The sequence below is a fragment of the Dasypus novemcinctus genome, chromosome 1 (assembly GCF_030445035.2).
Source record: "Dasypus novemcinctus isolate mDasNov1 chromosome 1, mDasNov1.1.hap2, whole genome shotgun sequence".
Taxonomy (NCBI): domain Eukaryota; kingdom Metazoa; phylum Chordata; class Mammalia; order Cingulata; family Dasypodidae; genus Dasypus; species Dasypus novemcinctus.
The window spans coordinates 99,387,513-99,400,204 of record NC_080673.1 but is presented as its reverse complement, the minus strand read 5'-3'; the positions used below and the strand labels follow the sequence as shown (position 1 = coordinate 99,400,204).

The following is a 12,692-nucleotide window of genomic DNA, read 5'->3' as shown; positions in this document are numbered from 1 at the left end:
TAAAGGTAGAATTGTGTTTGAAGATAATTTATAATCTTAAATATTTAATACTAACTTCCTTGTTGTCAAGAGGTAGGGAAGATTATTTATCAGTAGCTGGTATGAGAGAGTATTGTTGAGACCACCATATTCTTGAGAAGATGCTTTGCTAAGCCTATTTAACTTCCAGGGCTGTATAATATGGGCTGGACTTTTGGCCTCAGTCAAGGGGAATAATTTTCTTTTTACTTTGAAAGAAGGAAGAGAAAATCAGAATAAAAATGGGAATGGAGCTAATGATATCATAAAAGGGCAATCTTGACATGATATTTTTGGTCCTTCCCTCACATCATTGAGTAAAGTTACTAAATTCACAAAATACATGAGGTGAATTTTACGCTGATGAGGACAAGATATAGAAACTGGGCTTTGCATGCACTTAGTCTAATATGGACCGATCTGAGACATCATGTCCCAAGCAAAAATGTGGAGTCAGGGAAAGCCATGAGGTTACTGGTAACTCCATGATTTTCTCATGGAATGAAGGTCAGTTGGAGGGCAAGCAAAGTTTAACCAAATCTTAGAGTATCAAGGCTTACCTAGATAATGTCTAAGTTACAATAGTAAATTTAATTCTGCTCTGGTCACTTACAGGATGCTAAATCCTAGTTCTTTTCTTTGAAGGTAAGAAAAGGGAGACTTAAGTATCTAAATGAAATGGTTTAAATCACAAGGCTGCATCTCAGGTCTAGGAAAATAATGAGGAAACCAGAATCCATTCGTGCACTATTTCTTATAAACGTAGAGAGTCCTGCAGTTGAAGTGAGCAGATCGTTTGCTGAATGGTTCACCAGTTCAAGGACTCTCTCAGAAGCACAGAGGAACAAGAGTGGTGCTCCAAACCCATCACCACTTGGAACTATTTCTGATAACCCACAGTTATCTCCAAGCACCATATCTCATGTCTGTTGATTCTTGAAGCATCCTTATTTGTCCACCACTACTCTCTCTCTCAGTCACCTTCTGTTCTGCAGTTCCTTCTTCCTAATTCAACCCCAACGTGCTTTCCTCTCTACTTAAAGTTTATTTACTAACCCTTCAAGAATCCTCCTTTCTTGGTGAACTAGGGCTCCTGCATTCTCAAACTTCTACCTTCTGCCTTAACTGACTGCTCTCCTTCCTTAAACTTCTCAAGCCATTGCAACCTGGCTTCTGCCTGTAATCACTCTATTGAACATATTCATAGGAATAATATCATTTGTAATATAAACTCACAACAAAGATTCTATGATTTAAGTACTCTTATGAGAATATTGTATCATGGGATAATAATAGAACCTGCCTCATGGGATTCATATAGACTTCACATAAATAGCATGCAATAAGTATTAAAATGATGCCTCTTCTTATGTTGTTAATTTTTTCACCTTCAACTGAAGGCGAAAGGCTTTTAAGGGTTTCTGGGACAAGCTTCTTTCTGGATTTTCTTTCTTCCATAAACACTTTTTAACTTTTCTTTGATGCTCCTCTTCTTTTATCAGTCCATGAGAAGTTTTTGTTCACTGGGGCTCTTCTCAGACCATAGACCATAAACAATGCCTCCCCTCCCACCATTTCAATTATTTACTTGTTGTTATTCTCAAATCTTAACCTCCAGGCCATAACTCTCCTGAGCTCCAGATATGTGTGTATAACTAATATTTCTCCTCCTATTTTCCCCATTTCAGATAATAGTAACACCTGCCAGTTGTCCACACCAAAAACGGTATCAACAGTGACTCTCTGCCATTACAAATCAATTATTTGGCTTGTCAATTCTATCTTCTATATATTTCTAGAATCTGTGTACTTTGCTTCAATCTCTGGATTGCTGAAATTTCATGATTTCAGTAATCTCCTAATTGGTTGTGCTTTCTCTAATAAAGACCCTTTTGGTCTGTTTTCTATATCATAAACAGATTCTTACAATTTGACCCTGGATTCATCTCCTAAGAATTTCACTTTGAACACTGAAGTCCAGCCAAATTAAATTACTGTAAATTCCCTCAAAACAACCCATTCTTAATTTGGCTTCAGATTTCATACATTCTCTTCTCTCTGCCTGGAGAGCCACGTCTTTTTCCTGTATCCTTTGTTTGGTCGATTACTTTTCATCCCTTTTATCTTAGTTCAGATGTCATTTCCTCTGGAAGGCCTTCATTGATTTTCTCAAACTCTCAATGAGATAGTCCTTTTATATATATTTTAGAGCACCCATTGCAGTATGCATCTCACTGCATTGTAATTAACACAATACTTATCTAACTCTCCCATTAAAATAAGCACGTTAGTATAGAGATTGTATTTTGTTTATTATTTTATCTCGAGAAGCCAGTGCAGTGTCTACCACTTAGTAAATACTCATTGAACATTTTTTAAAAGAATAAGAATGGGCAGTGAGAACACATTTGAATTTTAAAAGTCCTTTCTAATAATGCACTCCAATAAAGGGAGCGCAATCCTAATTAACCCACCTTAGTACTAATATTGTATTATTTTCTGAAGATTCCACAGTGAGAAACTCCAAATTCTACAGTCAAAGGAACTGATTAAACAAGGATGCAGAAAGATGGTTGCCTCTTTTCTGGTCAAAAGCAATATTTTCCTATACATTGAATGTAAGAGAATAATTTCATATCAGATATTCTAGAGTATATGCAATTCGAGGATTATACAAGATCATTATAGAGATGGAGTCCAGGTCATTCTAGAATAATCAGTGCAATATTTTCTTTTAAATCCTGGTTTTATAACTAGTGTTAAGTTTAATGCTGAGCTAATATTACAGGTTTTGTGACTTCTGAGGGTACAACAAATCAAATATAGACTAAAGCAGCAACTCTTGGAGTCAGACTACTTGGATTCAAAGCACAACTCCTGCAATTTCTTGTGTGTGACTTTGGTCATCTCAATTTCCTCATCTGTAAATGGAAATAACAATAGTAACTAACATGAGTGTTTTGTAAATACTAATGCATTAGTACATGCAAAGACACTGTTAAGTGTCTGGTTTAGAGTAAGAAATCAATAAATATGATCTATTATTGGTGTTACTGTTATCTCTATTATCTTATTATTTTAACCACTTTCTTGTTTGCTTAGCTTTCAATTAAGGGAATTTTCAAAATGAGGGGTCTTTTACCATTTGTGATCTCTTCCACCTGCCTTCACAAAACAGCCCCCTTAGTGGACCACCAGATGTCACTGTTTCTGGTAGTTTCTAACTTCTTGACCATCATAACTTGCTTTTATTGGAAAGGAAAGAAATCTGTGGAATTCTGGGAAGGGTGCACATTTTAATGGTTCCATAAAACCATACATAACTATCTACCAAGGATATTATTTTATGTGTTGCTCAATGAGTTGATATTGTAGTGATGTTGATGATGATAAGGACCTCAAGACAGACTTATAAATTAATAATATGGGGTTTATTTGTTAGTTAAACCATGCAAAAAATATTTTCATCACTGACCATGTTTAACATACCTTATAGGAAACTAAATTAACTCAGATATGGATATTACCATTAAAGAGTCATAGGCATCTCTCAGAAACAAAAGAGTTCCCAAATAGCTTAAAATAGATTAAGATTTGGAAGTATTATTTAAATGAGGAGTAATATTATGCTATGAAAAAACAGCAAAGGAAAAGAGGTTGCGTGGTAGATGATTAGGGACAATAATATGGAGAAGAAATATTTGAGTTAGGCCTTAAAGAAAAATTAGGATTTGACATAGGGAAATGTGTACGGGAGACAAGTATACACAAAAAGATCAGTATGGGAAAGTATAGAAAATATGTGTATGACAATAAGGGGTTCATTTTATCTTACATGTGTAGTATATAATAAAGAGTAATCAGAGCAAAAAGATAAAAATGTGCACTGGGATCAGATTGTGAAAGACCTTGAACATCAGAAATAATGTTTGAAAGAGTAGCAAAAGAAAATAGAGCTGGAGATATACATAGGTGAGTATGAACCATCTTATTATTTAAGCTTAGACCGAACAAACAAACAGAAAAAGAGAATAACTTTCCTGAACTGCAATCAGGTTCCTGATTGGTAAAGCTAAGCAAATAGCACTGTTGAGAAGATTGAAGATAATGCACTGTAGGCACTTGAAATACACATGCTATTATTGTAATTTAAACTGTAGGTAATGATTACTCTGTATCAGAAATCTTAGTTCTGTATTTAATGGAAATAAGAGACCACTGAATTAAAAGAGCCTAAGAACAGTTTTTCTTCCTCTGTTGAGAGCAGACAGGACCTGCCTCAGGACCTTCTGGGTGTACAGTTTAATCCAGGCATTAGTTTAAATGGAGACCCTCTCATTTGAAGAAAGAGGCCCTATTACTCATTCTCAGAAACACTTGAAGATTTGTTAAAATGCTTAGCCTGTGATTATTATCCTTAAACTGTTTTGCCCAGCCATGTTTGCAAAGAGGGTGCTAGCATCCTGTTAGGCTCCGATAAGAGACACTGCCTTTGTAGGGATCAGGCTCTTCCCCATTCTTTTGAGTTTTCACAAGACTGTTCAACTTTTTTTTTAAGAACGAAGACCAACTCTTTATAATTTGCTTTTTCTTTAGGGAAGTTCTTCGGATTAGATTACCAGTGCGTTTTTTTTTTTTTTTTTTTTGCCTTTCTTGTAAAAATTAAAATTTATTACAGATCACGTAAGCCAAATAGTCAGAACAAGTTAGAGCTGGAAAAGGTTCTATGGGTATTAAATCTTCACACCTATTTTGGGATATATGTATGATTTGCTCTAATATTCTTGCCTTTAATATTTTGTAAGGACACACCTTTCCATTGTCCTGGAGGATGTAGTTTTGCCTGACTTCTTTTCAGAGTCTTTTCCAGAATACAGTAATGCAACTACTGACTCATTTTTTTTCTCTCTTTGGGGTGTTTCTCCTGACAGACTAAATTTTCTTTTCTGAATTTCATATCTGGCTTTATTCCCTTGAACCAAGCTAAATAATTCATTTCTTTCCTATTTTCAGCTTTTTATAACACCTAACCTGTTATTCTACTACCAGTTTGTTCTGCCTTAACCAAAGTGTCCAATTTAAAGTGAAATTTAGGGGTTTGAATCTTCCCTCATTCCCCTCATCATTTTACTCATAATTTTGTTATTTGTGTCAATCGAATATCTACAAGGAAAAAGTGCACAAAGAGTTTTACGAGTTTGAAAATTACTTTTATAGTTATTGTTGCCAAGGTAACCATTTCTGCTGTATCTCAGATTTTTTGTTTTTAGCACAGAGGGTTCATTATTGGATAGATTTTGAAGAATCACTGTCAAATTCCTTTCTATCTCTATATTTTTCTTTTTCTTTTTTTTTCTTCCCGTGGGTCAGATCACTGGGCTTCAGTTCCCGTAAAAAACTTGTGGAAAACATTAATTTCCCTGTGCACCAACTATATACACAGAGTTTATGAAACACAATGTGGTGGACAGAGACACTTGCTGGTGAGATATATGGAATAAGGGCTTGCAGATTCTTCTCTATCACTGAGTTACTGAGTAAGCCTACAAGGATTTTAGCCTCTGCAATGTTATTTAAGTTCTCTTTTTCATCAAGATCTATTTCACCAAAATATTCTCCATATGAGTAAACCATTCTTTGGAATGATATCAGAATAGTTTTCCCCATAAATTCATGTTTGTTTTTACTGTATTTTAGGAAGTGCTATATAGTTAGATATATGCTATGCAATTGCATACATATCTTACTTCACATGTTCATTAAAATTTACCATGTTCATTTTCAATTAATTCAATTAACTGACCATATGATAATGCTTTTTCTGTTAAATTCCTTGAAAGATTACTTGAGAAATCTAAGAAGTTGTATCAAACTCCTGAATAAATATTTGTTGACTGCAGTGCCTTCTTATGAAACAAATCACTATTTTCAGCCTTTAGCAGCCCAGATTTTTAATATATTTGCCTCAAATAGCCAGAAGCAGATGGGAAAGCAAATGAAATCAGCCTTCCTCAGTTATCATAAAATGAGTAGCTGTTCACAATGGGCAGGTGGCTACTTGCAAGGAGGAAGCTCCATTCTGGCATCTTCATCACACTTCCCACCCTCTATCATTCCTGTTAATAGGCTTACATGCACAGTCAGGCAGGAGGTGATATTTTTGCTCAAGGCATCTATTTGTTTTTGCAGTATTTAGATAAACCATCAGGCCCCTGTTAAAACTACAAAGGAATTCATATTTGCCTATTTTATCTCTGCTTTGACCCATCTGAGGCATACCCATTCATCCCCCTTTAGACCGCCTGCTGCCAGCCTACTTCCCCTAATAAAACAGTGGCATTTATACTTTGACTGTCACACATTCACACCACACAATACAATTACTTCAGGGCACTTGCTTTTTAAACTTTTAATTTTCAATTCTAGAAAAATTCCATTTCCCTATCTGCCTTGTAGTAGACTCGGTTATCAGATTCTTTCACATCCATTAACATATCAGTGAGATTATGAAAAACTAGTTTATCACCATTTTAAAAGGATATCATTTTGGAAAATCTTTATCAGAGAGGCTGGTAAACCACATGCACTCAAGTCTTTTTCCTTCCCCCTTCCTTCTCTCCTTTGTTCCTTCCTTCTTTCCATTCTTCCCTTTTTCCCTCCTTCTCCTCTGAAACTTGAACACGTAAATGTTCGAGTAGCTTGCTGAACATTGCAGTTTCTAATTGCCTTTGCTCTAGTTGCTTTGAAGCTGCAGAGGTGTGAGTAACGTTCTCTGAGCCCCTCCCCACTCCTGATCCCCACACTAACTACTTTCCAGGGGTTGCTAAACCCCTGATGTGATTGTTTTTGGCAGTTCCTCAGGAGCAATGAGATAAACAGGAATATGTCCTAGCATCTGGGCTTTGAGTAGGTGTTTGTAACTGACTGTTCTTGCCTTCGCTTCCCCAAACCCTGATATGCATCCCACCCCCTTCTTTCTCATCTTTCTGTGCTGGACATCTAGCTGAACTTCCTTACCCACCAGGATTTAATTAATACTTTAGGCACTGTGCTAGTCACTGGCAGCTATACAAAGGAAAAAAGACAACTTTGTCCAGGTCCCCAGAAATTTACATTTTAATACAGACACAGACATAAATAGGTGTTTACAATGTGTTATGCAATGCCAGGAAGAAATTCCAAGTGCTGTGGGAGCAGACTTGAAATGAATCACGGAGCATGAATTGGAGCTAGCTGGGAGAGGTGTCCAGGAGTGAATGAGTGGGTGGGTGGTCAGAAGGTCAGGAGGCTCCTAAGAAGGCGTGATCCATGAAGAGGGAAGAGCATATGTAAAAGCCTAAGGGTAGCCAGTGGGGAAACTGATACCAGCTGGAAGTATTTCACTATGGTCAGCCTTTTACTTTTTAACGTGAGAAAATGTCAATTGTCAATTTCAATCTCAATGATGATTATTGATTTTGACTATTGTAGATGCTGGAAACTAAACAATAAAGAGCAAAATTTAATTTAGAGTATTCACATAAAAGTAATACTAGTTACAGCTCTTTATAACAAATATTTATACCTTATATTTAATAACAGAATATATACATTGAAAATCACACTTACAGGTCTAGATGGGACCTTGCAGATCATTTAATCTTATTCCTCATTTTATCAATGAGGAAACTAATTCTCAATGTTATTAAGTGATAATTTCAAGATTGGCCTGCTAGTTAGAAGCAACACAAGAACATTAGAAATACACTCTATTAACTTAGTCATAGAGTAAATTTATTTTAAGTGCAAACTTTACAGTCACACTTGCTTTCAAGAAGTGGTATTCATGGAATATGGTTACTTGTTCACCCCCAATTACTTCTTTACTTCAAATAAAATTTTCAGTATTTCAGGAGGCGGACTTGGCCCAGTGGTTAGGGCATCCGTCTACCACATGGAAGGTCCATGGTTCAAACTCCTGTCCTCCTTGACCCATGTGGAGTTGGCCTATGCGCAGTGCTGATGCACGCAAGGAGTGCTGTGCCACACAGTGGTGTCCCCCTTGTAGGGGAGCCCCACGCGCAAGGAGTGCGTCCTATAAGGAGAGCTGCCCAGCGTGAAAGAAAGTGCAGCCTGCCCAAAAATGGTGCTGCACACACAGAGAACTGACACAACAAGATGATGCAACAAGAAGAAACACAGATTCCCGTGTCACTAACAACAACAGCAGCAGACAAAAAAGAACATGCAGCAAATGGACACAGAGAACAGACAACTGGGGGGGGAAGGGGGAAGGGGAGGGGGAGGGAGAGGTGCAGGGGGAGGGGGAGATGCAGGGGGAGGGGAGATGGGGAGGGGGAAGAGGGAAGGGAGAGAAATAAATAAAAATAAATCTTTAAAAAAAATTTTCAGTATTTCGGTTATAAAATAATGATCACCTATAGAGCCTATTTTGTCTGGTTGTTATTCCTATTCCAGTATTGAACATTTGAGTTTGGATGGCTGAAGTAATTCCACTAAGATTGCAGTATAAATGTGAACCAGGATAACTCATTCATTATCAAAATGAATCTGCACAAATGTACAAAGGCTAGGATCCTTAAAATGCAATTCTGAAATTAATTGGTCTATTGGAAGGTTTTGTGATGATAAAAGACCAGTATCTGCCATTACTTAAGCATTATTTTTGGCAGATGTACTACAATGTGCTTCAAACATAATTCATTTTAATAGAGCATGAGATTAACTACTTTTTGAAATAGTAAGGATAGCACTGTACTAGAGCAAGGCAAATGGGAATAAGTAGAGGTCTCAAGAGAAACCAAATGGATATTGTATGACCCAATATCACAAATTAATCCTTCCTTTTTACAATCCCCAATTTCAAATGGCAAGTTGTTTTAAGGCAGAATCTTTCACATCTGTTCCCTAAAGCCTTGTGTTAGACAGATATCTCGTGGCAGAGCTAGCATCCAAACAATTTCATGAAAATGCAAATTTAGCACTAGAATCAAACCAAAGATTTTTGAAAATTGATAATTTTTTCCATTTTTGCATTTGGGATTTCAAGTTCCTAAATTGAAGAAGCAGGAGAACACCCTTCTTCATAGAGAGCATCATATTATCATTAGTGTGCAATGTCATATATCCCCAGACTTCATTTGCTCAGTAAAATATGTTTGTAATCTAGAAAGAGAGAAACATATCCTGAGATACAGAAAACCTGAATATCAGGTCCCTATCCTTGAATAGGCACGTACCATATTGTGAATTTCTGTACAGTAGATAAATGAGGACCAGAGTAGCACTTAATGCTCTATTATTGTTGTAGAATTTGAGAGAGGTTCAATTATTTGCGTATAGAGAGGCCAGGACTCAGGAATGATTTTGAGAAGAAAAAATGGTTTATTGACGCCGGTCGGACTTGGGAGCTTTCTGTTTCAATCCAGAGCCTGGAACAAGATTTTTGAGTCCCTTTTATACAGAGAGGAAAGGCCAAATGGTCCTTTTGTTTCAGTTCTCAATAGGCTTGAATTAGCATATTTATCTTCCACATCTTAGGTAAGCTTTTAGCATGGACCTTAGGTATTCTAGGTAAGCTTTTAGCATATTTGGTTTGCATTTCCCCTGAATACTTAACGTTTATAGACCTTGCATTGTTAAACTGTTTCCTGGGACTGGAGTCCTTACCATGGGACTGAAGCCTTTGATCATCCCACACCCAAGTCACAGATAGTTTAGGTTATCTCTGAAGAGACAAAGAGCCTCCCACCCATAGCCCACATCATTATGAGATGGGACATTGCCCCAAACCTCAGTTCAGTTTCCTAAAAAGCTACAATGAACCATGTGAAAACTTCTTTTTGCTTTGATGGAGATGCCTCTCCCCAGAGCCAAAGTTACCCAAATGGACCCCTTTGAATCTATGTTTCCTAAGCTCACCCTTGTACCTAGCTCTTCACATACCATCTGTGAAGAAAAGCTCACCCTGGTTCATGGCTCTTCACATGCCGTCTATAAGCTAAAGCTGGCATAAGAAAAGGAAACTAGTAGCAAGAGGGAAGAAGCCAAAAAAAAGTGTAAAGGACCTTGGACAGAGCTGCTAGGACTTCTACCAAGTGACACTTTTTTTTTTAATGGTACCAGGGCCCTATGCTTCTGGAAGGAAGAGCATTCCAAGAGACTGAAAGAAACACATATTTAATAGAGACTTGTTTTTATCTATCATATTTTGATTGACAAAATCCCTTTATATCCTAACCATGATTCATCCTCAGGGCAAGAATGTGCAGAGATCACAGAATGCAGAAAAGAACCCCTGATTTCCCTCTTAAAGTTACTGGAGTGGAGATGTGATCTGCAAGATAGGAATGAGTGGTTATCAAGCTCTCCTCTATGAGATGTTCCCACTTTCAACTTTTCTTTTTATCATAAGCTAAGGATGCATAAAAACTATAGTACTGGCTCAGCATCTGATGTCAGTGTCTGTGGACCACTCCTTCCCATCTACTTAATTTTTAAATTTGAATTATAGGTCCACAAATGTTAGAGTTGAAAGGGTCCCTAGAAAGTAGTCTAACTTCATAAATGCTTGAATCCTTTTTACTCCATTCTTACAAGTTGATCAATATTCCTCTATGAATACTTGAAGAGTGAATGATGACAGGAAAGTTGGGAGACCTATGTAGACTGTCTTGTATAGCATGCTCTGTGCTGAGATGTGGTATATGTATTATCATTTAAAGCTCACATGATTTCTGTGAGTTACTAGTGAATACAATAAGAAGCAACAACAACAAAAATAAAAATAAAAATAAATAAATAATAAATAAATAAGCAACAGAAGAGTAAAATTCAATTTGCTAAGAAAATTGAAAGTATAAGGTGATGTTCTATTTTGCCAGGCTGCCAAAATATGTTGGCTTTAATAATGGAATTTATTAACTTAAAAGCTTACAGTTTTGAGACTGAGAAAAATGTCCAAATCAAGGCATCATCATGCAGTGCTTTCTTCCTGAAGACTGGCTGCCAGTGGTCCTGGACACCTCTGTCACATGGCAAGGTACGTGGTGGTGTCTGTTGGTCTCTCTTCTTTTCTGGGTTTCATTGCTTTCAGCTTCTTGCTTCTGTGGCCTTCTCTTTTATTGGTCTGAATTTTATTCTCTTATGAAGAACTCCAGTAAGAGGATTAAGATCTACCTTGAAGGAGGTATGGCACATCTTAAGATCCTACTCACTAAAACAATTTACTCAATGGGTCCCACCCACAGGAATGGATTAACTTTAAGAACATATTTTTCTGGGGTACATACAGCTTCAAACTATCATGGTAGCTGTGCTTGGATTTGATATTCAGTCTTTCTGGACCCTGATACCATCCTTTTTACAAGGTATCTTCTTAATTTTAATCCATGAAACACCAATTACTTGGTGTGTTCAAAGGTATTATGGAAAAAAGATGGTGAAACTAATTTGGGAAACAGCGAGGTGAACAAATTGAATAAATAAATTCTTTTGACTAAAGGAAATTAGTCTTTGAATAGGTTAACATCTTCTGTTTCTCCTAAATGATCTAAAACACTAAACATTTATTGATTGTTCTTTATGCACAAGGCACTTTCCTAAGAGCTTTATATATACTATTTCATTTAACATTCATAACAGCTATTAATTCATCTAAGGTCACTGTTTTAGTTTGCTAAAGGCTGCCAATGCAATATCCCAGAAATATGTTGGTTTTTACAACGGGAATTTATTAGGTTAAAATCTTACAAGTTAACAGTTCTGAGGCTGTAAAAGTGTAAAAAAATCAGGACATTGTCAGAGATGTTGCGCTGAAGTTTGGCAACTGGTAATGGACTCCTCCCACATAGCAAGGCACAACCGTGGTTCTGCCAGTCTCTTCCTTCTCTCCCAGGTTCACTTTCTCTCTGAGCTAAGCTGTGGGCAATCAGGTTGCATGGCCAGTCTCTTGCTTCAGCTTCTTGCTCTGTGTGGACCTCTTTCTCAGTCTCTCTGGGGCCTCTGTGACTCTGTGCTCCACTGATTCTAGCCTCTAGCCTCTGGGACCTCTGTTTCTGCCTCTCTGAGTTTCTCTATGTCCCTGTGGCTTCCCCGCCCCCCCTCCCCCCATGTCTGTTGTTTTTTAGTCCCCTGTTTATAAAGGACTCTAGTAAGAGGATTAAAGTTCCCACAATCAAATCAAAGACCCTTAGCTGAAAGGGTCTAATCAAAAGTGATGTAATCAAAAGGTCCCTGAAATGAGTCTGATCAAAAGATCGCATCTACAGCGGGTTTACAGGCCCAGGAATGGATTTGCTTAAAGAACAGGATTGTCCAGGATCCACAAAAGACTCAAACCAGAACAGCCACCCAGTTGGTGTGTGATAAAGCCATAAATTTTGACCTAAAGTGTGTAACTCAGGAGTCTGAAGTCAGCCAATACCTTTTACTGGTCCCTCTATATGCTATTCCATGGCTCCTAATTTTATTTTTCACAAACCACTATTCTCTCTGGTGCTCAATGCATTTCCAGAGGAATTCCAGAGGAAATCTTTAAGGATAGGAGATACCAAAATATTCAATAATATTCAAATGGATTAACAGACATTGTGTGACAGATATTCACTAACATTTTATCAAGTAGCTGACCGTTTTGCACATAAGTTGTGGTAATATTTTCAGAAGAGAATAAA

At 37.1% G+C, this 12,692-nt stretch overlaps 1 long non-coding RNA gene across 7 annotated transcripts in view; it reads right to left on the bottom strand.

Annotated features, from left to right (window-relative positions):
• Positions 1–12,692, bottom strand: part of LOC101428641 (uncharacterized) — a 96,560-nt gene that overhangs the window by 20,046 nt on the left and 63,822 nt on the right. For 5 of the 7 annotated variants that reach the window (XR_009185355.2, XR_011648893.1, XR_011648902.1 and 2 more), the window contains one exon: positions 10,955–11,196. The exons of 1 other annotated variant lie outside the window; for it this stretch is intronic. This is a non-coding gene — a long non-coding RNA (uncharacterized lncRNA). The remainder of the gene's footprint in view (positions 1–10,954; positions 11,197–12,692) is intronic. One more of the 7 variants, XR_009185358.2, reaches the window with a different exon arrangement.